At 35.9% G+C, this 26,886-nt stretch overlaps 1 protein-coding gene across 6 annotated transcripts in view; it reads left to right on the top strand.

The window, feature by feature from the left end:
- The window catches only part of PDSS2 (decaprenyl diphosphate synthase subunit 2), a 263,251-nt gene that overhangs the window by 12,379 nt on the left and 223,986 nt on the right, over positions 1 to 26,886 (top strand). The window contains exon 1 of one of the 6 annotated variants that reach the window (XM_067011562.1): positions 23,376 to 23,432. The exons of the other annotated variants lie outside the window; for them this stretch is intronic. The gene's annotated coding sequence lies outside the window, so the exon portion shown is untranslated. Of the gene's footprint in view, positions 1 to 23,375; positions 23,433 to 26,886 lie in introns of those variants that run through there. 6 annotated transcript variants of the gene reach the window in all.

The raw sequence follows: 26,886 nt of genomic DNA, 5'->3' as shown, positions 1-26,886 counted from the left end.
GTTCTTATACTAAATGTTGATAATTCTCAATATATCTGTCTATAGTTTAAGGAAATAAAGAGTTTACATCAGCTGTATTCTTTTCTCTCTTGCTATCCTTGAATGGCATTTTACTCAGACATATTTCTTGAATGCCTATGCAGGGTAGTGTGCGAGCTAGTGGATGAATAAAATAGATATGGTTCTTGCACTTGTCACATTCACAACTCCTCCATAAATAAAGGCCCTGCTGGAACAGAAGGCACTTTGGTCTTCTTCAATATGCCACCTTATAAATGCCTGTGAATCACTTGAGAAATGACCTCTCTCTGCGTTGGTGTGTCTTTGCTTGTAGGGGGCTTGGGATGGGGAAATACTCCTCCCTTCCTAAGACAGTTTGTGTGGGACATTAATGAGATTCCTTTGGTTTGTTTGGGATAGGTGGTGATTTATAGTTTAAATATTTCTTACATGCCTATGTAGAATAGAATTCCTCTTTCTTCTCTGAACTTAAAACGCTGTTAATAAGTAGACTCCATAGAAAGGAAGATGACTTTTTGAAAAGCAGTTGATCCTTGAACAATGTAGGGGTTAGGAGTGCCCACCCTCCCCACAGTTGAAAAACCACAGATAATTTATAGTCCCTTTCTATATATAGTATGTGGTTCTTTTATATCTGTGGTTCTGCATCTGCTGATTCAACCAGCCAACTATTGTGTAGCACTGAAGTATTTACTATTGAAAAAAAGATCTGCATGTAAGTGGAACTGCATATAAGTGCAGTTCAAACCTGTGTTGCTCAAGAGTCAATGTACTATGTCCTAGGTTGTCAGTTATATCTTGGCTTTCTCCTCTGTGCTGGAGTACAAATTACCAGGTGGAAGAAGGGTAGAGTAGGTCATTGAAATTCTTTTAAAGGAAAATAAAGCCCATATGCAGCCACTAGACTATTAAAATGTGTTCTTATTAAGAAAGGAGTATTTGAATAAAAATTCAACTTGTTTTTTTAAAAAGCCAAATTTGAAAAATTGAAGGTGAAATAGAAGAGTATCTTCAAAAATGTTCTGGAAGTTTCTAGTTGTATTATTCCAAATTGGTGATGTTAATATTTTAAAATAATAATACCTGCATGGTGTATTCTCCAGGGATACTCTGATCATTGGGGTTGTGCTATTTATTTATTAGGTAGTGTTGGAAGTGAGTGAGAGGTACTGAGAGAGAAAATTCAAGAGTTGCTGAATTTTCCCTGAGGTTTCCAAGTTTGTACATACATAATGGTTTTAGTCACTTATTCATTTTCCTTCCCACCTTACTGCCAGTGTCTACTTTGTGTTTGTACACATTTTTGTTTCTCAAGAAAAAAATCTATTTCCCAACAATATCGTATTGTATCTCCAAACTTCTCTTAAAGCTTTTTCTCTTAATTTTCAGTATGCATAATTTCACTTTTCTTTTTTCACTGCCAATGTCTTAATTGAAATTTTAATACTCTCTTAGTTTTTCACTGTTCCAGTTTATTGTCCTAAAAAACATGGATTTGATCCCTGGTGAATTACAGGGCTTTGTGACAGGTGCTTTCTATATCTTAAATGGTAAAATATCACCAAATTAATGAAATTTATTTTATCCTCAAAAAAAATGGTTTCACAAATCTTCATCAATATTTCTTTCTAACTTTAGGCTATTTCTTTTATGTTTCTGTGTATTTAAAGGAGTGTCAGTTTCATAGGACTAATACTGACAAAACTTTTATTAAAAGCATTTTTATGTAGTTCTGTTATTTTTAAATATTTATTTTTTCATGTACTTTTTATTCCATAGGACCCATGATTAAAAACAAGTATGACTATATGACAATAAAGTGTGCCTGGTATAATTTTGAGTACATAGAAAGGAGCCCCAGAAATGAATATCTAGAGGTTAGTGGTCGTGGCCCCAGTATTTTAACCTAACTTTAAAAGTACTTATGGATGTACCTAGGCAACTTAGAAAAAAACTGGAATGGATCTTTTCCATCCTTGATAACTTTTACTATTGCATAGGCTATGTTAAAAAAAATAATTTCTTGATATTGAATGTATGTTAGAATGATATGTTCATTTGTTAAATGGTCAGGGTAATGTTTCTTGTCTCATAAGAGGGCAGTCCTGGGAGGTTGAAGGTTTGATTTCCCTCCAAATAATATTGAGTTTCTGATTATGTACATGTCGGTTTTCCAGTGAAGAATTTCTTTTAAATTCCGGGTCATATTATCCTTCCACCTGTTTGCTGCTTCTACCACTTTTATTTAATAGTGGGTTGGGGAATGCACACAGATTTTAACTTGGAATTCCAACTAATTTTAGTTTAACTTAATTACGGTGAAAGCATAATATTCTGTGAGGATCACCGTGAGAGAGGGAGGCAGTACTGGCTGAGGTTGTAGAGAAGAACGTGGGCTTGTGAGCTAACCAGTACTCGAACTTGAATTCCAACACTGCTGTTTCCTAGCTGTGTGAACTACAGAATTTTTTGAGCCTTGTTACCTCATCTGTAAAAGAGATGAGATTGTTATTATTCTTGTTTCACAGGATTGTAATGAGAATTACATGAGACAAGACTGTAAAATGTTTAGCTCAAGTGTTCAATAAACATAGCTGCTGTTATTAGCTATTGTTTGTGCCCAATAATCCTTTCTCTGTGATCTTAGGTTATTTTTGTTGTTGTTGTTTTCCTTTGCCTAAGTTTGCTTGAAGGATAGTTTTAGGAACCCAGAGAAATATTACAGATGAAAATGATTTGAAAGGTATACCACCCTGTACAAATATAAGGTGGAAGTGGAGTATTATGACTGTTATTAGAAACAGCAGTTGAAGCTGCGTAGTATAGTGGAAAGAACATAGCATTAGAAGCAGATTGACCTGTTCAGACCTGGTTTATGTCATTTACCAGATGCTGTTGGACAAGTTGACTACTCAGAGCTTCAGTTTTCTCATCATTGAAAATGAGAATAATAATAGCTATCTTGTGGAATAATAATAATACCTATCCTGTTGTGAGGCTTGAATGAAAGGCCTAGAGGACAACATAGTTTTCTTTCTCTGTTTCTAAGTGGAGAATAGGAAACGTCCCTGGCAAAAACAAACATCCTTTCTGAAGCAAAATGCAGATTAATTTTGGGTTAGAGTTGATTATATTTTCATTACTGAATTGCAGGTAAAATAGGATTGACCAGTGGGTTAGGACGATGACTAAAATGGGTTAGGAGGATGAAGAAAGGGGTGCTGGTTAACCTGTGGCCCTGAATTAGGAATTCAAAGTGGTTTAGTAGAAAGAAAGGAGTTCAAAATATGAATACAGTTGGCTGCTGTGGGTGTGTTATAAACCCAAAGTAGAAAATAGGGAGCCGAGGATCTCTTAGATGGGAGAGGATAATATATGTCAAGATGTTTTGCTAACTTTAGGTCATTTTAGCAATGACTAAGGTATTATCTTTTTTTTTTTTTAAAAAACCCTTGCCAAGAGTAAAGGGGAAACATCTGGGGATGGTAGATCTCACAAACCTTTCTTTTGGGGTTTGGTATACTCTTTTCCATGGATAAATTGGCTGCTGTTTCAGCAGTCATTGCTGCTACTGGAACCATATGTGCACTTAGACATCACAATAGTTGGAGGCCTAAGACAAGTATTTAGGTACGGTGATGCCCACTCTAGCTTTATGGATTATGAGCAAGGTGTCTGGCTCTATATATGCCTATCAAATCTTGACCTCTCACTGGATAGCAGTTTGGTAAAGCTTACTACAGATTGATAAATTGTACCCTTCTACAATGTAGAGTCACAGATTCTTTAGTAGCTTCCCATGTTCAGTAGGATACAGTTTGGCCTGTGCATGGCAAAACATCCCTTCCTTCTTCTCTAGTCACTCCTGCCATTCCCCCCTTTCCACCCTAAGCTGTGGCCATAGGAGATAAATCATCTATATTCATACCTGGTAAGCATTGCTTCACCTTTAGGACTCAAGTGTTAGCTCTTTTGCTAAGCATTCCCTGACTTTCTCCAGGTTAAATATTTTGCTCATTCCTCTAACTTTCATTCTCTTCAGAAAATTGGAAGCTGTGACGCTATTGAGCTTGCATTCTCCATGGTCTTAATCTGCTCGTGTCAAGTGGTGGCTGCGTTAGACTGGGCATGTATTGTACGCTTTAAATGTATACAGTTATATTTGTCAATTATTCCACAATAAAGCTGTGAAAAAAAAAGATTGGGCCTGTGTTCTCCAGTTCACCATTTGAGATGCTTCAGTTACAGCTGGCCATTTCATGGATTAATTGGCTTCTGTGGATCCTTTATTTTGGACCTTTGATTTAGGTATAAGTATTTCTAAGACTGTGAACTTTTCAAAAGAGAAGATTTTGTCTGTATATTCATATTGCCTGGCATATACTTGACACATAGAAAGCCTTCAATAAGTACTCACAGAATTGAATTGAATAAAGAAAAACCTTTCCTAACCAGAGGCCTTTTCCTGACCTTTGCCTTACTCATTACTTTAATTAGATCATGGTGTTTATCTTACATATTATTCTTCATAGCCTAGAATATCATAGGTGAAGATAGTGATCAACTCTTCCTGAAGACAGAGAAGGGAGAAAAATGCACTTAAATTATAGCAGAATTGATTACAGTTAGGTAGGGAAACTCTTTCCTAGATACAACATTTTTTAGGAATGGATTACCACGAGATGCTGTTGCATCCTTTTACTTTGAAATCTTCCATGGGATTGGCATACACCTTCTTGAAGACAGAAAGAGCAAAATTAAATTCCTTATGAGTCTAGTGAAGTTCAGAATGTTTCAGACAGTTTTGACTGTATTTAATATATAGTATGAAAATATATTAGCTTTAAGACATTGTAGGTTTAGACAGAATTTGAGAACAAATTCTAATCAGCAGGTGCACAAATTCTCAAAAAATATGGAATTTGTCATTCCATAATTTGCTCCTCTATCAAAAACAGCTGACTCTAAAGAGTGCTTCATACTGTTGGCAAATTAATTACAAATGCAGGAAGCAATCTCTGCTTCATATGATTGTGATTTGTAAAAATAATTTAGATGTAAGCTGTCCACAAACCATTTTTTTTAATGTAACAATCCTATCTAAATCCTCATATTTTTTCATTACACATGAGTGTCATAAGTTTAAATTCTGGGACTTCCAAGCAGAAATATAAGAAAGAGCTCATTTAGGATGGAATGGCAAACATTTCTAATTGAGAGGGTCTTCATTTTGATTCCTGCCCTCCTGCCTCCACCCCTTAACCAAAAACCAAAACAAAACATCTGGAGTTATTTAGGCAGTATAAATATTCTTAAAAGAATGGACCCCTAATCATAAACTTTTCTGGAACTGAAAAATTCTCTTGGATAGATAGAAGTCACATGATTGGTAAAAATATATTTGAATTCATGAAGGCTCCCACAAGTCATGAGTGCGGGAGCACTGGGGACCAAGACTGATGGAGTTCATGTGCTTTTAGAGGAAAGCAATCCTCTAAAATCCATTAGTGCACCAGGGTTATTCCCTCAGCTTTTCCCTGAGACTCTTCTCCAATAAAGGTAGCTTATTTGTTAAATGATTGTTGTTTTACTTTCAGAGACATGTGCCAAAGGTATAAATTTAGTTTTATTCTCTTTTAAAATGTTTAAACAAGTTTCTTCAGGGAGACAAAGAGAAAACAATGCTCTTCCAAGTTCCTGTCTTCAGCTTCTGCTTTGTGGTTCTGTCCCTGTAAGTAAGGCAGAGGGAATGGAAGAGGAATAATAGCTAAGGCTTGGGGGGGAAAAAAAAGTATCAATTAAGGAGGGGAATTGAAAGACATGGCTGTGTTGCCAACCAATATTTATTGACCATCTACTATGTATTAAAGCAGTGAGGGGTGTGTTGAGATAAAAGGGCTTCCTATTCTCAGAGGACTGAGGGCGTTCTTGAGGAAACTAGATGTAAACATACAAAGTTTAAAGTGTGGAAGTCAGGAAGAGCAGAGTTAGTATCCTGGTAATTTTGAGTGAAGATCAGCAATTAACCATGTGGGAGAATTTTAACTTAATGAGCCAGGGAAAACCTCTTGATGATTTCGGTGTATTGTAAGTCCCATTAATTCAGGCCTATAAAACAAAACCGAAGAAGTTTTTTAAATGCTGGAAGGGAATAGAGAAAGTGATGCCGTCTGAGATATTCACTATCAAAGCAGCAATATTACATTTTTAAGCTTAGACACTTGAAGTAGTTTAACTGAGGGAAAGAACAGGCTCAAAGGAGCCATGTGTCTCTACTAGAGAAACCTTAGCCTTCAACACATAATAAGCCTTCTTAACTACAGAGCATCAAATAAGCTTTCAGAGATTCTGAGCTTGATACAAATTACCAAACTAAAGAGGAAGAACTTTCCTTCTTCCTTATCCTTAGAGCTAAGGTGCTTCTGTTTCTCAAGATCATGTTAAAGAAAATGTTATTATCATTCTTGTCATTGTAGTCACTTTTCCATTTATCCTATCTTTCTTTTACTATTTTTATTATAGGGTACACTTATCAGTATGTTTTAATAAACTATCTATTTAAAAATATCTAAATCTGTACTCGTTGCCATTTACAATTAGATATAAGTAGAGATGTAGGGATTATCAACTTCATGGGGAATGGGCATAAACATTCCTTGGGTTGTATGCACTGTTTTTTAAAGCAAATCTTACCAAGTTTTGTTTGTTTTTAGACTAGAAATGAAGGGCATCTTTTCAGGAACCTGGAGGAATCATAAAGAAAAAGCAAATGTTGCTGTACTAGGCAGGGTGGGTTTTTATTTCTGTGAAACTAAAATATCAAGTAGGGTTTTAGCATTATAATATATAAAAATCTGTAGTCGAATGAGCCTTCTTTAGTATGTGTTATTTGATTTAAAATTTTTCTCATTTTTATATAAAATGAGACAATACAGAGATTAATTCAAAAAGTACCCATAATCTTACCACTCAGAGATAGCTACTGTTAATATTTTGGTATATAGCTGCAAGACTGTAAAAATGAGTTTGTCCCATGTGTGTATTTTTGTTTCTTGCTTCTCTCTCATAGCAGTATGTAGAGAATTGCTTTTAATATAAAATAAACATAATTTAAAATAACTACATGATATTCCATTGTATGGATATACCATAGTATAATTCATTATCCTCTTTTGTTGGACACTTTTTCCCCTAAATTTTTCACCATTGTAGATAGTACTATGATGAAATTTACATGTATGTCATTGCACGCTTGTTTATTTCCTTGGGATAATTCCTAGATTTGAATTTTAGGGAATCAGGGTATATGTATCTTTTTTTGAAAATATTTCCATATTTTAGTTTCTATCCATAGTATTATATAGGAGTGTGCCTGTTTTCCTTGTTCTTGCCAACCTTGGATATTGAAAAATTTTGCCAATTTGATAGGTGCTAAAAATATCTTGTTTTATGTTGAAAAAATTTTAATACTAGTGAGATTGAGTCTTTTATTATGTTTATTTGCTAGTTTTATTTCTTCTTTTGTGAGTTGTCTATATCTTTTGCTCATTATTAATTGCATTTAATCTCCTTAGTGACAAATAAGAGCTCTTTGTATATTAAAGGTTTTACTTTTTCTCAAATGTTGTATTTTTTTTCCCCAGTTTTAAATTTTATCATGGCTTTTTGGTGAATATAAGTTTTGGGTGTTTTTACTTTTTTGTTTTGAAATAATAGAGTCACAGGAAGTTCAAAAATAGGATAGAGATGTCCCTTGTCCCCATTATCCAGCTTTGCACAAGGGTAACATCTTGCATATTTATAGAACGTTATTAAAACCAGGAAATTGACATTGGTACAATACTGTTAATTACAGATGTTATTTGGATTTTACCAATTTTTACATGCATTCAGTTGTGTGTGTGCCTGTGTGTGTGTTCTGTAAACTGATCACATGTACAGATTTGTGTAACCATCACAGTCAAGTTATACATCTGTTCCATCACCATGAAGAAACTTCCTAGTGGTACCCGTTTATATTCTCAACCTCACCTCTTTCCTCACGCTGGGCATTCATTGATCTGATCTCCATTTCTATATGTTTGTAATTTTGAAATGGAATCATATAGTATGTAACTTTTTGAGATTGGCTATTTTCACTCAGCATAGTGTTCTCGTGATCCACCTAAGTTGTTGTGTGTGTCAATAGTTTCTTCCCTTTTATTGCTGATTAGTATTCCATTTTATCAGTGTGCCATAGTTTATCCATTTACCATAAGACCATTGGGTTTTTTCCCTCCGAAGTTTTTTGTCTATTACAAATAAAGCTGCAGTGAACACACATAGGTTTTTATGTGAACATAAGTTTTCATTTCTCGAAGATAAATGCTCAGGAGTGTGATTGTTAGATTGTGTGGTAAATGTATATATAAGTATGAGAAATCCAGTTCCACATCCTTGCCAGCATTTGGTATTGTCAGTATTTTTTATTTTAACTATTCTAATAGGTGTGTAGTAATGTCTCATCTTCGTTTTAATTTGCATTTCCTTAATGACTGATGATTTTGAGCATTTTTTCATGTGCTAACTTGCCATCTTAGTATCTTAACGTTTTGGTGAAGTGTCTGTTCAGGTCTTTTTGCCCATATTCAAATAGATTGTTTTCTTACTGTTGAGTTCAGAGAATTCTTAATACACTATGGATACAAGTCCTTTGGATATGTGATTTGCAAATATTTTCTTCCAGTCTGTGGCTCATCTTTTTATCTTGTTAATGGGGTCTTTCACAAAGCAAAAGTTTTCAATTTTGATGAACTTCAATTATTGATTTTCTTTTCTTTTATGGATCAAGATTTTGATGTGATATCTAAGAGCTCTTTTCCTAGCCCTGGGTCCCAAAATGTTCTCCTGTGTTTTCTTCTAAAAGTTTTGTAGTTTTGTGTTTTACATTTAAATTCATGATTTATTTAGCACTCGCTTTTATATATAGCATGAGTTTTAAGTCAAGGTTCAATATTATTATTTTGCCTATGCATGTCCAGTTGTTCCAGAATAATTTGTTTGACAGACTCTCCTTTCTCCATTGAACTGATTTTACACCTTTATGAAAAATCAGTTGGTGCATTTGTATTGATCCATTTCTGGGTTATCTGTTCCATTGATCTATGTTTCTGTTCTTTTGCCAGTACCGCACTGTCTTGATTATGATGACTGTATAGTAAGACTTAACATCAGATAGAGTGATTTTTCCTACTTCATTCTTTTTTGCAAAATTGTTTTCGAATAAGATTGTTTGTATCTGTTGTAGTTATCATGGTGGCGGCAGCAAAACTTGGTACCTCGCTAGCTTGCCAGGGTGCGGAACTGGCTCTGGCTGAGGCCAGGAGGAGGTGACAGTACTCTGTTGGGGTGAGCTTTTGAACATTCATCTGAGCCCAGGGTGGGAGGGGCAATCTTTTAGGGAATACAAAGTAGTTCCTAATGTTAAACAGATACATGACATCATTAAATATTATTTTTATAGAAGATTTTCCTTTAGTGATCTCAAGACTGCTATGTGGTATTTAGAATGGCATTGTCCTGCTTGAAAGCAAAGTAGTATATGGCTGAGTACTCAAGGACCCTTCTGTTGTTGTTTTCATTTTATCCATGGTTGTCAGAGACTTGGTTTTAGGTTTCCACAGCAACAATCCAGACTACATAATACCAACACTTTTTGTGCATGTGGTGTTAACTCTGATGCCTTATACGCTGCATTTGGCAGAGTTACAGTTGCTATGGAGATCAACCTTTGGACACACTTGGTTGATAACGATGTCTCTCACATGTGGATATTGCTGCTATGAGTTGACCAAGAGATGCATAAGACTGTCAGTGATTTTTCTAGCTGAGAATCTCACATTTGAAAACTCTATACATTTGCTCACAAACATACTAAAGTGTGTGTGTTTTGTCTTGTTTTTTAATAAGTAAGCTTGCTACCTGGAAAATAGAGGGAAAATATGACTTTGAAGAATACATTATTGGTAGAATTTGACAGACTTGGTGAGTCTATACTATTTCTAAAACATACCGTAAAAATTCAAAGACTAAACATCTTACATAGTTTTAGGAATCTAAGTCAATTGTCAATAGAAAAGCAAAAGAAGAACAATTCTTCTTATGAATTACTCTTATTTAAATATGGGGCCTCAGTGTGACAGCTAATAGGAACCTTTTTCTTGGAGCACAGTATCTCTAAAGAGTCCTTTGAACTACAAAAATGAAAAACATTGAGGAAAAAGAGTGACCTTATTTTTTCTTTTCTTTTCCTTTGACAGTGTCAGTTAAACTAGGTCACAGCTTCCAGTCTTAAGACAAACTGTCATTGAGTGTTTTCATTTGCAGAATTCTTGAAAGAAATGCAGTTTTAGAGTGGTATGCATTCCTGTTTGGGGTTAAGGAAACTTGTCAGTCATGAGCTGATATACTAGAGCAGTGATTCTCAACCCTGGCTGCATAGTAGTGTTTAGGGCTTTTAAAAAGTGCTGATGTTTGAGCCTAGCAAAAGTTAAATCAAAATCTCTGGGACTGGGAAGAAAGCATGGCATTGGTTTTTTTTTTTTTTTTTTCTTAAAGCTGATTATTTGATATAGGCATACTTGTTTTATTGTTCTTTGCTTTATTGTGCTTTACAGATACTGCATTTTTTTAACAAACTGAAGGTTTGTGGCAACCCTGCAAGTCTGTTGGCACCATTTTTCCAGTAACATTTGCTCACTTTGCATCTCTGTGTCACATTTTGGTAATTCTCACAATATTTCAAACTTTTTCATTATTATTATATTTGTTATGGTGATCTGTGATCAATGAGCTTCGATGTTACTATTGCAAAAAGATTATGACTCACTGAAGGTTCAGGTGATGGTTAGCATTTTTTAGCAATACCGTATTACTTAATTAAGGTATGTACATTGTTGTTTTAGACATAATGCTACTGCACACTTAATAGACTAAGTATAGTGTAAACATAACTTTTATGTGCACTGGGAAACCAAAAAATTCCTGTGACTTGCTTTATTGTGATATTCACTTTATTCTGATGGTCTGGAACCGAACCTGTAATGTCTCTGAGGTATGTCTGTATTGATATGCAGCCAGGGTTAGGAACCAGTACAGCAGAGTAAGTTTTCATCTAGAGTCTTAAATTTTAGCTAAATTTGTATATTAGAATGCATCAATAGAATTCTGTAATTTGAACATTACAGAAAGTTTAGAAAGAGCCATCTTACCATCTATGAGTTTCCTGTTGTTGTAACAAATTACCACAAATTAAGTGGCTTAAAACAACACAAGTTTATTATCTAACTTTTTTGGAGGTCAGAAGTCAGAAATGACTCTCATGGGGATAAAATCAAGGTGTCAGCAGAGCTGAGTTCCTTCTGGAGGCTCTAGGGAAAATCCATTTCTTGTCTTTTCCAACTTCTGGAGACTGCCCATTTTCCTTGACCTGTGGTCACATCATTCCAACCTGTGTTTCTGTTGTCACGTCGCCTTTTCTGACTCGACCCTTCTGACTCCCTCTTATAAGGACCCTTGTGATTGTGTTGGGCCCATCCAGGTAATCCAGGACAGTCTCCTCATCTCAAAATCTTTAATCACATCTGCAAAGTCCCTGTTGCCAAGTAAAGCAGCAGTCACATGTTCCAGGCATTTAGGACCTGGACATCTTTGGAGTGTGGTGTGGTGGTGGGGGCAATTGTTCAGAGTTCCATACCAGCTTAACATGATTATCACTTTGGTATTTTCCTTCCTAGTCTTCTTTAACATGCATATTTTTAATTTAAACGTGATCACCTTACACATACAGTTTTCTAGCCTTTTCTACTTAGTTTTCATAACCGTAATTTAAAATAGCCACATAATATTCCATCCATGATTATATCATATTTTACATTGTGTCTTTACTCTGTTGTTGGATTTTTGTTGTTTCAGATTTTTATTACTGATAGGTGAAGCTGTGATAAATATTTTTGTTTATTAGATAGATTCCATGATGTGGGAGTACTGAACTAAAACATTATAAACATTTTTATACTGTTTAATTCAAAACACCAAATTGTAATTTTGAAGAGTTCTAATCAATTTATTATAAGAAATAATCATAATGTATGAGAGTATAAGTGACACTATATTTTTGCCAATATTGGTCATTATCATTTAAAAAAAGACTTTTTACTAATTAGATAGATAGAAAAATATTACCGTGATTTAAATTTAATTTACTCAAAATTGTTTTTTATGTTTCTGTTTGTTTCTCTTTGTATGTTTTGCTCTTTTATTTCTCATGGTCTGAGTTTCTTGTTATTAATACTTATGAGATTTTTATATATTGAATTTATTGTTTTATATGGTACAAATGCTTTTTTAAACACTTTTTAAAAACATCTTTATTGGAATATAATTGCTTTACAGTGGTGTGTTAGTTTCTGCATTTTAAAATTTTAAACACGTTTTTAAATTTTAAATGTTCATATATGTTTTTTCCTTTGTGATTTTTCTGTTTTCTCTGTGCTTAAGTTTTTCCACCTAGCAGAGGTTTGCAGTAAATATTCAATTTTGTTTTCTTTGATTTCTTTCATGATTTAGTCACTACCCTTAGCAAATTACCAGCAACCTAAGAAGTTTGGAGACTTATGAGTCTAAACTTACTGTATGACTTACTGTATGAAAGCAAGTACCAAATTAATTTGGTTCCACTCACATAATTTATCAAAATTGGAAACAGATTTTTAAAAGGACTAGAGAAGAATCTAGCAATTTTAGTGCATTCCTAAGATGTTTTTTGCCCTTTGCTGAAAGGTTTACTCAACATGACTGTCATGTTGTGTGTTCATGCAGATAATTGAGAATTATAGTGAGCTATCTTAGTCCATGATAAACAGACAGAATGCACTTTAATTACATTCTAATTTATTATCTGGTGAAAGTACCTTGCTAACAAATCAACCCGGATATGACTTATTGGATAGCCTTTGCACTTAGAGGAATAATCAGTCTGTAATCACAAACAACATGAACCGTTCATCTTCTAGATTGCTGTTATATTTATTACCCTTAAATGTCTGTGCCCAGTTTCTTTCCTGTTTGTTTCCCACTTCATGGCGCCTGTGCCCCCACTCAGCCTGCTGTAAGTTGGTAGAATCCTGTGCTTACAAATTCTTTTTCTTGAAATAAGGTTTAGGCGCATGCCTGGGAGAGAGTTCTGTCACTTTACCGTAGGAATAAAATGTATTCCCCCCAGTAACAGTAAATAGAGTAAACTGTCACCATAAGGTTCTAATATGTGATTTAGTCCTTGCTGCCCTGGAAAGAACTAACAATTCTAATTCTATAAAGAAATAAAAACTTTGCCCCCTAGAATAGCCACCACATCCTTTAGTATCCTTTGTTACTTCCCGCTGGTTTCAAAAAAAAAGAGGTATGCAGATTAAATTGAAACAGCTCTTGTTTTTTTCTTTTGTGACAACCTTGTACAGAAAATTAATATTACGGAGTAGATTTTACCAAGTGAATGCCTTTCTCTGATGCAGTACCTTCTTAAAATTCTACCACTTAAGGCTGATGGCAGAATGAACAACCAATGGCACTAGTTCCACAGCATAATTTAGAAGCATTACATTTCCTTAGTTGACCCCAGTATATTTGAATACCACCGCGTTAAGCTGAACATTGGAGTGGGGCTGCAGTGTGCGGTCACGAAACGGTGTAGAACAACCTAAGGAAAATTATACTCTGCCTCCTCGATGTAGTTGCAGTGAAGAGCTGTTAATTGCCTTTTCTATTCCAGAGACCCTTTTTTCCTTCTCTTCTACCTCTATCTTAATGATTTTAGTTGAATCTACTGATCCTGCCTGCCTGGTTTCTTTAGCAAGCAAAGAAGATAATTATTCTTATTTGAGAGTATCCTCTTTTTATGGACAAGGATCTTATACCTAAAGGAGATCTCACCAGGGGTATAACACTGTCACGGTGGATGTTCCCCTGTTCATGCAGCTGGTAAGTGGTAGAAGGGACCTGGAACTAATGCATTTTAGTGCCATGATTTTTTTGTTTCCACTCTTGGTCCAAATTTGTGTTAAAATGAAAGGTCAAAAGATACTGGTTTATTTCACTTACCATACTTTTCCATATTGCAGATTGGTTTTGGCATGCAAATCAACTCAGGTGGGCTTGAAAGTTCTTTCTGTTCTGAAGAATTCTGCAGAACTATAATAATTTTTTTTTTAACCTAGGAAGTTCTCAGTAATCAGTTTTGAGAGTGTTAGTTTTGTTTGCTCAAATATGAGTGATAAAATTGTAATGTAAAATCACCCTTCTTTTTTTTAAAGCATCCTTTCTGAGCTAGATGACATCTAAGGTCTCCCCTTAAGATTCTATGATTATGTCCCTTGAATGCTTTGCCTCGTTCTGTGCGTATTCTCCGTCTTCACACAGTCCCAGGTTTCTGGAGTTTCCCATGGAATATTCTCCTTAGGGCCTGTTCAGCCCCGGTTTGGATCTGACCAAGGCAGTTTGGATCTGACCAAGGCATTGTTAGTATTTTATTGACTCCTCTGTTTTGTTTTGACTCCTCTGTTTTCTGACCCCTCTTGGTATCTCCATGAAGCTAGATCCTGTGTATTATCCTGTCTGAATATTAGGAAAGAATTAGGAATAATTCTAACCCTAACTTTCCTACCAGGGAAATCTGTATGCTTCTATTGGGACTATCCAAAAGAGAAACCACAATTAGGATTTGGAGATCAAGTTGAGGGAGGGAGAGAGTGGTATCTTGAAAAGATGCAGAAGGAAGTATTTCTGAGCAGCCAGGGCTTGTTTTGTGCATCCTATTTAAGGAGTTACCTATTTTATCTGGATCTCCAGCTGTGCTTTTTAGAATGTTAGCAGGGCCTAACTCCAAGCCAGATCATTCTGTGAAGTTATAGCTTAGTTTGCTTTGGAGAATATTTGCTTCATTTTTGCCCCCCTTTGCTCTGTAGCTGTTATTTCCTACTCTGGTTTCTGATATTTCCTTCTATTGGCAGTATTTTCTGGATCCATGCATTCTTTGCATGAATTATTCAAGAACCCTCTTCCAAGACTATGTTTGAACTCCATTTTAGGAATAATAACTTACAGTTATATTCCAAATTTAGTGGCATTTTTGACTTCAGGAAGACCCTTTTAGGATCAAATTAGAGCAATATAGTTATATTTGGCCATACTGGAATGGAAGTCCCACTGTGGCTTCCAGCCTTATAAGTCTCCCCACAATAGATCTTACTAAGATCACTAATGACTTCCATATCACTAAATCTAATGGATTTATTTGAAAATGTTTTTGTCCTAATTGTATTATTGATAGTTTCTTTTTTCTTGAAAAACACTCTTTACTTGATTTTGTTCTTTATACCATTCCTTCCCCCTGTGGCAGGCTTGTCCAGGTGATTAAATGTTGCTATGCCCTCTTTTCACTCTATTCTTTCTCCAGTTTATCCCTTCCGTATTCTTCAATTACCAGAAATAATCTGCATTAGTCTAACCTATCCACCTGGCCTCCTTCCAGTCTACTCCCCATATTCCTGAAGAACACAAAAGTACATGTGAACGTAAACATAACATGTTCTTGAATAGGAAACCTCAGCATCATAAAGTGCTGATTCTCCCATACTAATTTACAAATTAAAGTGATCTCAGTGAAAATACTAGAAACACTAATTGTAAAGTGCATAGTGAACCCTGAATAACATTGAAAAAGAAGAGCAATGAGAGGGGGACTAGCCGTTCCAGATATTAAAACATACTGTGAAGTTTCAGTTAGAGCAATGTAATACTGGTGCATGAATTGACAGACTAATAGCGTGGAATTGAAAATTCAGAAATAGATTAGAAAATATAGCAACTTAGGATATGGTAAAAAGCAGTATCATAGCAGTGGGAGTAAGGATGGACTCTGATAACTGGTACTGGTATAACTGTGTAGCCATCTGGAAAGAGAATGTGTTAGGTCCATACTTGACATTGTATATTTGGATAAACTCCAGATTGGTCAGAGATTTAAACATAAAATGTGAAATCATGGGAGAATTTAATTATAACTTTAGAGTTATAAAGCCTTTCTAAAATTATGACTCAAAATCCTAAACTCAGAAGTTTGGTTTATTTGCCTTTGAAAAATGTACATGACCAAAACTCACCATAAGCAAAGTCAGAAGAGAAATATGAGATGCATTGCAATTCCTGTCAAAATTCCAGTGACATTTTTCATAGAAATATAATGAACAATCCTAAAATTTGTATGAAACTGCAAAAGACCCCAAATAGCCAAGCAATCTAGAGAAAGAATAACCAATCTGGGGGCATCACTTCCTGATTTCAAACTATATTACAAAGCTGTAGTAATCAAAACATTATGGCATTAACTTAAAAACAGACACATCAATCAATGGAACAAAGTAGAGAGCCCAGAAATAAACCCATGCATATGCGGTCAATTAATTTGTAACAGAGGAGCCAAGAATATACAATGGGGGAAGATGCCAAGAATATACAATGGGGGAAGATGCCAAGAATATACAATGAAATTAAAGTTTCTTTAATAAATGAGGTTGGGAAAGGTGGACAGCTACATGCAAAACAATGAAACTGGATCATTATCTTACCATACACAAAAAAATCAATTCAGAATGGGTTAAAGACTTGAATATAAAATCCGAAACCATAAAATTCCTAGAAGAAATCATAGGGGATAAGCTCCTTGACATTGTTCTTGGCAATGATGGTTTTTTTTTGATTTGACACCAAAAACAGGCAAAAAAAAAAAAAAAAAGCAAAAAGAAACAAGTGGGACTATATTAAACTAAAAAGCTTCTGTACAGCAAAGGAAATCATCAGCAAAATGAAAAGGCAACCTACTGAATGGGAGAAGATATTTGCAAATTATATATTTGATAAGGGATTAATATCTAAAGTAGATAAAGAACTCGTACAGCTCAATGGAAAAAACTGAAACAATCCAATTAAAAAATAGGCAGAGGATCTGAATAGACATTTCCAAAGAAGATATACAAATGGCCAACAGGTACATGAAAAAGTGTTTAACATCACTAATCATTAGGGAAGCAAATCAAAATCACAATGAGATATCATCTCACACCTATTAGAATGGCTGTTATCAAAAAGATAAGAAATAAGTGTTGGCAAGGATGTGGAGAAAAAGTAACACTTTTGCACTGTTGGTGGGAATGTAAATTGGTGCAGCCACTATGGAAAACAGTATGGAGAGTACTGAAAAAAATTGAAAATAGAACTACCGTATTATCCAGCAGTTTCATGTCTGAGTACTTATCCAAAGGAAACAAAATCACTATGTCAAAAAGATATCTGCACCCCCATGTTCATTGCAGCATTATTTACAATAGCCAAGACATGGGAACAACCTGTGTTCATCAGCAGATGAAAGGATAAAGAAAAAGTGATACACACACACACACACAATATTATTCAGCCATAAAGAAGAAGGAAATCTTGCTTTTGTGACAACATGGATGGACCTTGAGGGCATTACGCTAAGTGAAATAAGTCAGACAGAGAAAGGCACATACCGTGTGTTCTCAGACAGTGAGAGACACATGCTGTGTAATATCACTTATGTGTGGAATCTAAAAGAAGGAGAAGGAGAGGAGGAAGGAGAAGAGAAGGAAGAGGAAGAAGAGGAGGAAAAGGAGGAAGAAGAAGCACTTACAGATTACAGAGAACAAATTGGGGGGTTGCCAGAGGTGGGGAGTGGGCAAAATAATTGAAAGTGGTCAGGAGGTACAAACTTCCATTTATGAGATAAGTAAGTCCTGAGGATTAACGTGTAACATGATGAGTTAACAGTATTGTACTGTATATTTGAAAGCTGCTAAGAGAGGAGATCTTTTTATTTTCTTTTGATTTAAAAATGCATAAAATACCCACAAATCTGATCATCCCCTCTCCCCCTTCTAATAATTTTAGTGGTTTTTGTTGCTCTGAAGATGGAGACTTCTAATGTAAATAGCAGGGCCCTGGATGGCCTGTTTCTTCTGCCCTGATGGCACAGCATGCTTCCCCTTGTTCTCTGCTTTTGCCACATTGGCCTTTTTTCTCTACCTCAAACTCCTTGTGTTTCCTTCCATCACAGGGCTTTTTCTCATGCTCTTACCCCTGACAGGAGACTTTGCCTAGTTAAAACATGTTTAGCCTTTGATCTCAATAGTTACTTCTACAAAGATGCCTTCTTGGGTAAGATTAAATTTGCTTTTTCCGTGAATCAGTAGTGCCTTGCCCATCTCCTTTCTAACTCTGGTTATAAATGCAGTTGTGCATTCTTTGTTGGGATTGTTTAATGTCTATCTTTCCCACTAGAAAATAAGCCTCTTGAGGGTAGGGACAATGTTTACTTTGATCAGAGATAAAAGTACCTATTTCATAGGGTTGTGAGGATTAAATGAGATGATACATGTTATGTACTTAGCCTGGTACCTAGCACATAAGCATGTAATGCTAATTAGATCCTGCTACATATTTTGTTTTTAATAGAAGGAAATGATATTGTTTGTGGATAAATTAACTGGATAAAGTTTAAGGAAGAATTCTGACTCTTCTTGGCCAGAGGAAGGATTACCTTTGGAGGGGAGTAGCTAGTCTTTTTGTGAAAAGAGAAAAATTAGCTTTTACTCCTCCACTATTCTTGGCTCCTGTATCTGTCAAAGTGCAAGAAAGCAGCTTTTTTTCCAAAATATTTTCCCCTTTTCCAGTTGCATTTCTTTCTCCCTTCCTTTCTTTCTTTCTTTCCTTCGTTCTTCTTTCCTTTCTTTCTCTTTCTCTTTCTCTTTTTTCTCCTTCCTTCCTTCCTTCCTTCCTTTCTTCCTTCCTCCCTTCCTTCCTTCCTTCCTTCCTTCCTTCCTTCCTTCCTTCCTTCCTTCCTTCCTTCCTTCCTTCCTCTTTCTCTCTCTCTCTCTCTCTCTCTCTCTCTTTTTCTTTCTTTCTCAAATAAAGCAGCTTCAAAAAAATTCACAAAATAGAATTTTTCACTTGGAATCTGGGACTTTGTACATGCACTTGCAGTTCTGTATTTGTCATATCAACCAAAGTTGTAAAAATCAGGTAGAATTCAAGACAGTGGGATCCAAAATGATACAACAGACATTTCATGTTGTGCCATAGGGGACAGGTTTATTGTGAATCACTGGGATCATATTCCCTATCGTGTAATTTATAGTAAGGTGGCTTTAAAGAGTTCGAAAAATTGTATTCTAGCTGCTTAATATTTTCTTCCAACATTCTCCAGTTACCATAGCCTTATCTCAGTTCCTGACATTTTGAAAATTGGTAGATTATTTGAAGTCCCAGGTTTTTACTTTTCATATATTAAGTAGGTAAATTGCCTTTTTGGTTCACTCCTTTGGTTTCTTTATTTTATGTTCCTTGAATGTTGCCTGCTGCCCTGCTCTCAGGGAATTGGAGTCTTTATGCAAAATGAGATATGCATAACTGTAAAGTATTGTTTCCTGCTATTTTCCTTCATGGCTTGGAGAAGGATATGCGTGGAGCAGAAAGCACAAACTGGGGGTCTGTAGGCTACTTGGGGTTCTCAGATCTGTTTTGCTTAGCTTGTAGAGTAAGTTGAAAAATCTGAATTTCCAGCCTCTTAAAAATTTGGAAGGTATGGCAACAGTGGGCTAGCATTACCACTTGGCAGCAATTGACAGTGCTCTGTAGGTGTGACAGAAACACTCCAGGCTGCTGTAGCTTTCTCTGTCTCCCTGCTTCTCCCCAAATTCATCCCGCTTGCTTCATTAATTTACGTTCCTTGCCTGGCTTCTGGCTTCTTTAGACATTTGAGATTGTGACCTCTGGCATAGAGAGGTAGGATGCTATTAGGTTAAGAGCAAAAGAGGCTAAAATCAGTGGTCTGCTGAGCTGATTCTGTTACACAGTCTCAGAGGTCTTCCATCCCTGTGGCATCCTGATCAAGGGAGTTCTTGGCCCCTCCCTGGTAAATGAGATTGTTTTTTAATGGCTACAGATGTCTTGTAGGAATAAGTTTAGGATGATTAAATAACCATTGAATAAGAACTATAATACTACCCAGTCAGGACTGGTTTTACTGCCAGGACTGTTTTCTGGAGCTTCCTGTAATTCCTCTAAGTTTGTCAAAATATGTTACCTGTTGATGTGAAAATGTTTATTACTTTTTTCAAGAAATGTTTTTAGGGGAAATAACTCATTACTAACAAGTTGACAAGTTGGTAAGTGGCCTAGAAAACCAAAAATTCCTCACACCTTTTTTTTGTGTGTGTGTGGTACGCAGGCCTCTCACTGCTGTGGCCTCTCCCGTTGTGGAGCACAGGCTCCGGACACACAGGCTCAGCGGCCATGGCTCACGGGCCCAGCCGCTCCGCGGCATGTGGGATCTTCCCCGACCGGGGCACGAACCCACGTCCCCTGCATCGTCAGGCAGATTCTCAACCACTGCGCCACCAGGGAAGCCCGCCATTTTTTTTTCATTGTGGTAAAATATACATAACATAAAATTTACCATTTTAACCATTTTAATGTGTACAGTTCACTGATGTTAAGTATATTTTCATTACTATGTAATCATCACCACTATCTATTTCTAGAACTCTTTCATCATCCCAAACAAAAACTCTGTACTCATTAAACAGTAGCTCCTCATTCCCCCTCTCCCCAGACCTGGTAACCTCTATTCTCCTTTCTGTCTATATGAATTTGCCCATTCTAGGTACCTCATATAGTGGAATTATACAATATTTGTCTTTTCCTGTCTGCCTTACTTAGCAAGTTTTCAAGGTTCGTCCATGTTGTAGCATGTATCAGAATTTCATTCTTTTTATGGCTGAATAATACTCCATAGTATGGATATAACACATTTCGTTTATTCATTTATCTGTTGATGGATCAGAACTCTAATCTTTTGACTGTACTTCACCTTCCTTTAGTGGCTATGTTGGAGGGTAGATCCTTTTTGTTCTTCATCCTCACTGGCTTGTTGGTGTTCTTTCTCTCAAATATCCCCAGGAGCCTTGCACATCAGCATGATTTTTGGTCATTGTGAACCCAAAGCAATTCTGCTTCCTTTGGACATTAGTGAAGCTGTTGTATTATGTATATTCCAAACTTATCCTAACCCACTCTCTTGCTTAATTCTAGGAGTATAGTGATTTCTGACTTGGTTCTATATGACTATGTGTTCTTTTCCTGCGAATTACACCTTCATGCAACTCCTTAGATATCTAGAAGGCTTAGCTTTCTGGTGTCAGCTGTGTCATTAATTAGCTGTGTGAGTTTAAGCTACGTTATTCTCAATCATGAAATGAGTTTTGGAGCAGATGATATTTCTGACTTCTTCTAACTCTCAATGATATTTTATCATTTAAAACATGCTACTTGCTTTCAGCATGGTGGTAAAAGCAAAAATTGATGGATATCCATTTAGGTGTCTGTGAATCAAATAAGATTATATATATCAGAAGGTGCTTGGTAGAGGTGGTTTTACCATGATTAAGACTATAAAAAGATTTCTGTACAGAGCTGTTGGAAATAGCTTAAGAATTAAGTAAGGAACTTAATTCTTTATTGCATAGATAAGCGGGGCTGTATATTCTGTGAGAAGAGAATGAATTTAAGAATAGTTGGGCTTCCCTGGTGGCGCAGTGGTTGAGAATCCGCCTGCCGATGCAGGAGACACGGGTTCGTGCCCTGGTCCGGGAAAGGCCACAACAGTGAGAGGCCCGCATACCGCAAAAAAAAAAAGAATAGTTAACTGAGTCTAAAAGCAGTAAGAAGGCAGTATCTTTTGAGCATTTTGAAAAACCAACTGATACTACTTGGAAACAATGTCAATACATTTCTAACTCTTTGCTACTGCCACAAGAGTTACTAACTTATATTACTTTTGTTTGGGTCTTTTTGAGCAGGATACCTGACTTGATAAATGGATACATGACTTTATTAGAGAAGCAATGGGACAGTCAAAAGCAGATCCTGGTAAATTGATAACATTGGTATAGACCAGTAGTTTGAAGATTTTCAAATTTCCTGGATCAGTAATTTTCAGAACAAATCAACCAAATAACTTTGGGAATTATTATAGTGTTGTTAACTTTTCAGTTCACACACACACACACAAAATTATTTTTAAAAATTAATTATCTATTATCACAATTTCACAAAAGAAAAAACATTCTAACAATAAGATGTAGGAATTATCTTAGAATTAAGGACAGATTTAAAATAGAACAGCACATTATATTACTATTTTTCTATGCACCACAGTAGACTTAGTTGTGAATTAATGTTTGGGGATTACTGGTACAGTTATAAATGTTTTTGGAATTAGAGGAAAGGAAAATCATAATTGCCTGGATTGACCAAAGGTGGAAAGGATGGTGCCAGTGAAAGGACAATGTTTGGAAAAGAAAGTTTTCAGGGAGCGAAGAAGATGCATCGGTTTTATTTATTTATTTGTTTATTTATTTGGTTGCACCGGGTCTTAGTTGCGGCATGCAGGATCTTCGTCGCCGCGTGTGGGATCATTTAGTTGCGGCTTACGAACTCTTAGTTGCAGCATGTGAGATCTAGTTCCCTGACCAGGGATCGAACCTGCGCCCCCTGCATTGGGAGTGCAAAGTGTTAGCCACTGGACTACCAGGGAAGTCCCAATGCATTGGTTTTAGATATGCGGAATATCCAGGTTGAAGTTCAGCAAGCAGTTAAACAGGTTAGACCTGGAGATAAAGATTTAGGTATCTTCAATCTTGAGATGATAGTAGCAACCATGAAAATGGGCTGAGTTTCCTGAGGGAAAAATGTGTGGTAGATGAGGCAAAGGATAGTTTGTTAGAGGTTAAAGGCCAGGACTCTGAAACCAAACTGCTTGGATTTGAATTCTGGCTTTACCGGTTATGAGCTGTGTAACTTAAGTGGCGATACCTTATTATGTTCTCTTCAGAATTAAATGAGTTCTAAGCATTATATAAAATGCTTAGAATATTGCTTGGCAGATAGTTAATGATATATAAGTGTTGGCTACTGTTACTTGGTAGTGGATTAAAAGACCTGAGTAGTATGTATAAGTAGTGGCAGGCTATAGCTCCTATGTATAAAATGGATAAATTCCAAAAATCTTATTTTGAAAGTTATGGAGCTGTGGAAGCAAAGAGGAGGAGGTAAACTCAAATTCTAGGTCTCCCTTCTTATGTGAACTGAGATAGCCAGCTGTTTTTTCCCTGAGCAATTGCCAAATATGGGCATGTTCTTAGGATTAGGTTTGATCCAGGCAGAGGGAGTCCACAGGGAAAAAGAGAAATCACAAGAGCGTTTAACAGTTGTGTGGGCTGGTTTGACAGATGGAAATCTAGGTGAGCCCAAAATGCAGAGCATTTTTTTTCTCCACTATACACTTGCTAAGTGCTGGGGCAGTGTCAGAGGCTGGAGCTAACCTGGTAAAAGTGAGTAAAATCTCTTGCAGTCTCATGGTACTTAGACTTGCTAGGTTCTCAGACTTCTTGATTTCAGGACCCCTTTTCAATCTTAAAAGTTATTGAAGACACCAAGGAGATTTTGCTTCAATGGATTATATCTGTTGATATTTACTGTATCAGAAATTCAGAAATTAAAAATAAGAGAAATTTAAAATATTTATTAATTTAAAAATAACAGTAATAATAAACTCATTGCATGTTAACATTAATAGACTTTTTTTGAAAAACAATTACATTTTTGAAAACAAAAAATGTTATTGAAAAGAGTTAATTTTTTAATATTTTTGTAAATCTTTGGCTTAATAGCAGGCAGCTGGCTTCATATCTGCGTCTGCCTTCAGTTTGTTGAAAAGTATTGTTTTGGTTGAAGTAAATGAAGAAAATCCAGCCTTACACAGTATGTAGTTGGAAAAAGGAGTAATTTAATAGTCTTTTCAGATAATTGTGAACATTCATCTTTGATCCTATGGCAGAACTTGACAAGTGGTAGTTTCTTAAAGGTTAGTTGCAGTGTGGAGTCTGAAATCATTTCAGTGAACTTTTTGTATGTTATTACATTAAAATCTATCGTTCTGTCTTTTATTTTGAATGGATCTTTTACCCACACATAATTTTGTATCATGCGTTGGTTATTTGGAAATAGTGGTTCACTGAGGTGTGCAAGTCTTCTGTAGACAGTAGAAAAAACCCCACACATTGGTTAATATCACCACTGAGCTCATCAGAAGAGTATTAAGTATTGGAAAGTTGTCAAGATTATGGTGGCTGATATGTTTTGTGCAATTCTAATTTTTGCCTGAAAGTTCAAACTTTATTGTTGGCAACAAATGCTGCTGTTAGGCTCACTGCATTCATTTTTGAGAAAACCCCTGCTGAATATCCAAGTTGAAAGACCATAATTTATCTATTGGTTGTTCTTTCAAGTAAAAATGGTATCTTATGAAAAAAAAAAAAAAACTAATTCAGCTGGTGACTCAGTCACATAAGTGCTTTTCCTCAAGATAACTACCATACTTTGGTGTACAACAGAATACTTTGTACATGCTTTGATTTTGTGACTTGGATTATAAAAAAGATATGTATTCAGGGGTTGGGATTTGATAAAATTAACCATACTGTTTCATCAGTGATATTCTTAAGTAAAAGTGATATTTCTTTTACTATGAATGCATGACCCTGAGGAATATAGTTGTATAGTTGGTGTTACTGCCTTGATTTATGCTAAGGCTGCAGGAGTTTTACCTGCTGTTGCTTTGGTACCATCAGTGTCAATGTTGACACAGTGAGAAAGGCAAATAATATCTTAGTATTATTATATTACAGTTTTTATTTCATGGACTCCCTCCTAAAAAAATCTCAGGGATCCCTGGAGGTTCACAGACTAGACTTTGAGAACCACTAATCTGGGGAAAGGCATCTGCAACAAACACTTGACAGTTTTACCCTTGAGACATTTGAAAATAGAAATGGATGGAGTCTAACTAAAGCTACATTCCAGTCCCAATCCAGTTCAGTCCTTTCTACCTAACAGAGGAAATGGCAATCCTCTGTGGAAAATAATACCAACTATAGTCTCTACAGTTATTTTATATGTAGTGTTTGATATACAATCAAATATTGTGAGAAAGGACTTTTTGCTTCTCACCATGAGAGAATAACAGGATCTGGAATTGCTGGCTCTCTATAAACAACTGGAAAACTGGACAGATACTTGAAACAACTATCTTCACATACTGGACCACAGGCAACATAACACTCTGATTCCTAAAAGAAGGGAAACAGAAGAGATAAACTCTACAATTGCTTTGGCTTTTTGCCTGGAGGCAGTTTTCAGATTGTGGTGCAGGGAGGGGAAACCCAAATAGAACCCTGTGGTATTGCTGAGTGGTGTGAGACACAGATCAGAGTTTGGGGAAGCCGTGGTGGCTAGAATTTACAGGGTAATATACCATAGAGGAAGGAGTTCTACAGAGGAAGAGCTCTAGAAATCTGTATAGGAGTCCCAGAGTTCTGTACATTGGCTATGGTGAAACACCATGATGTTGGCAAAGAACAACATCTAGGAAAAATGTTATTGAAATCTGTAAACTGAACAATTCCCAGAGCTCATACAGGATCAGAAATTGTTTGGGTTCACATCACCAGAGTAAAAAGACCTCTCTGAATACATGGGGTATTCAGGGAAGACTTCAGAAGGGTCACCCGCTTTGTAGTGGGACTAAATTAGCTCTAGAATAAAGGCTGTTCTATACCCCCCCCAAACATAAACCCAATATGGATCAAATTGGTTTACATGTAATTTAATTGCCCACTAGAACAAAGTCCAATCCTCTTTAACAAAATCTAACACTCAAGAACATAAATCAGCAATATTTAGCATACAGTAAAAAAATTATGGGGCTTCCCCGGTGGCGCAGTGGTTGAGAGTCCACCTGCCGATGCAGGGGACATGGGATCATGCCCAGGTCTGGGAAGATCCCACATGCTGTGGAGCGTCTGGGCCCGTGAGCCATGGCCGCTGAGTCTGTGCATCCGGAGCCTGTGCTCTGCAACGGGAGAGGCCACAACAGTGAGAGGCCTGCGTACAGCAAAAAAAATAAAATAAAATAAATTATGGACATGTCAAGAAGTGAGAAAACATAACTCACAACCAAATGAGAAACAGACCCAGAAAAGACAGAAATGATGGAATTAACAGACAAGAATGTTGAAACAGCTAAAATAAATATGCTCAATATAGTCAAGTTATTAAACGAAAATATAATGAACATTATAATTAGAGTAATGGAAGATATAAAGAACCAAATGGAGCTTTTAGAGTTGAAATATAAAGTGTATTAAATGACTTTCACTTGATGGAATTACAGACAAGTTAGATCTTAACAGAAGAAAAGATCAGTGATCTTGAAAAAAAAAAAAAGTGATCCAGAATGAACATAGGAAAATGACTGAAAAAATTTACAGAGCCTTATTTTTATTTAGACCAATATCAAGTGGTTTAAAATAGAAGTTATTGTAGCACCAAAAGGTAGGTACTGGAAAATTATTTGAAGAAATAATGTCCCAAATTTTCAGACTTTGATGGAAAGTATAAAATTCCAGATCCAAGAAGTGCTTCACAACCCCCAAGCAGTATAATCATAAAGGAAATCACACTAGAATACATCATAATCAAATTGCTAAAAAAAGTGATAAAGAGAAATTCTTAAATTCAGGTAGAAAAAAATGGGTACATTAAGTACAAAGGACAAAAGATAATAGTTATTGTAGACTTCTATCAGAAACTATAAAAAGAGAAGATAATAGAATAACATCTTTAAAGTATTGATAA

The sequence above is a fragment of the Kogia breviceps genome, chromosome 13 (assembly GCF_026419965.1).
Source record: "Kogia breviceps isolate mKogBre1 chromosome 13, mKogBre1 haplotype 1, whole genome shotgun sequence".
Taxonomy (NCBI): Eukaryota; Metazoa; Chordata; class Mammalia; order Artiodactyla; family Physeteridae; genus Kogia; species Kogia breviceps.
The sequence above is the reverse complement of the archived record's forward strand: the minus strand, read 5'-3'. Positions and strand labels throughout refer to the sequence as shown.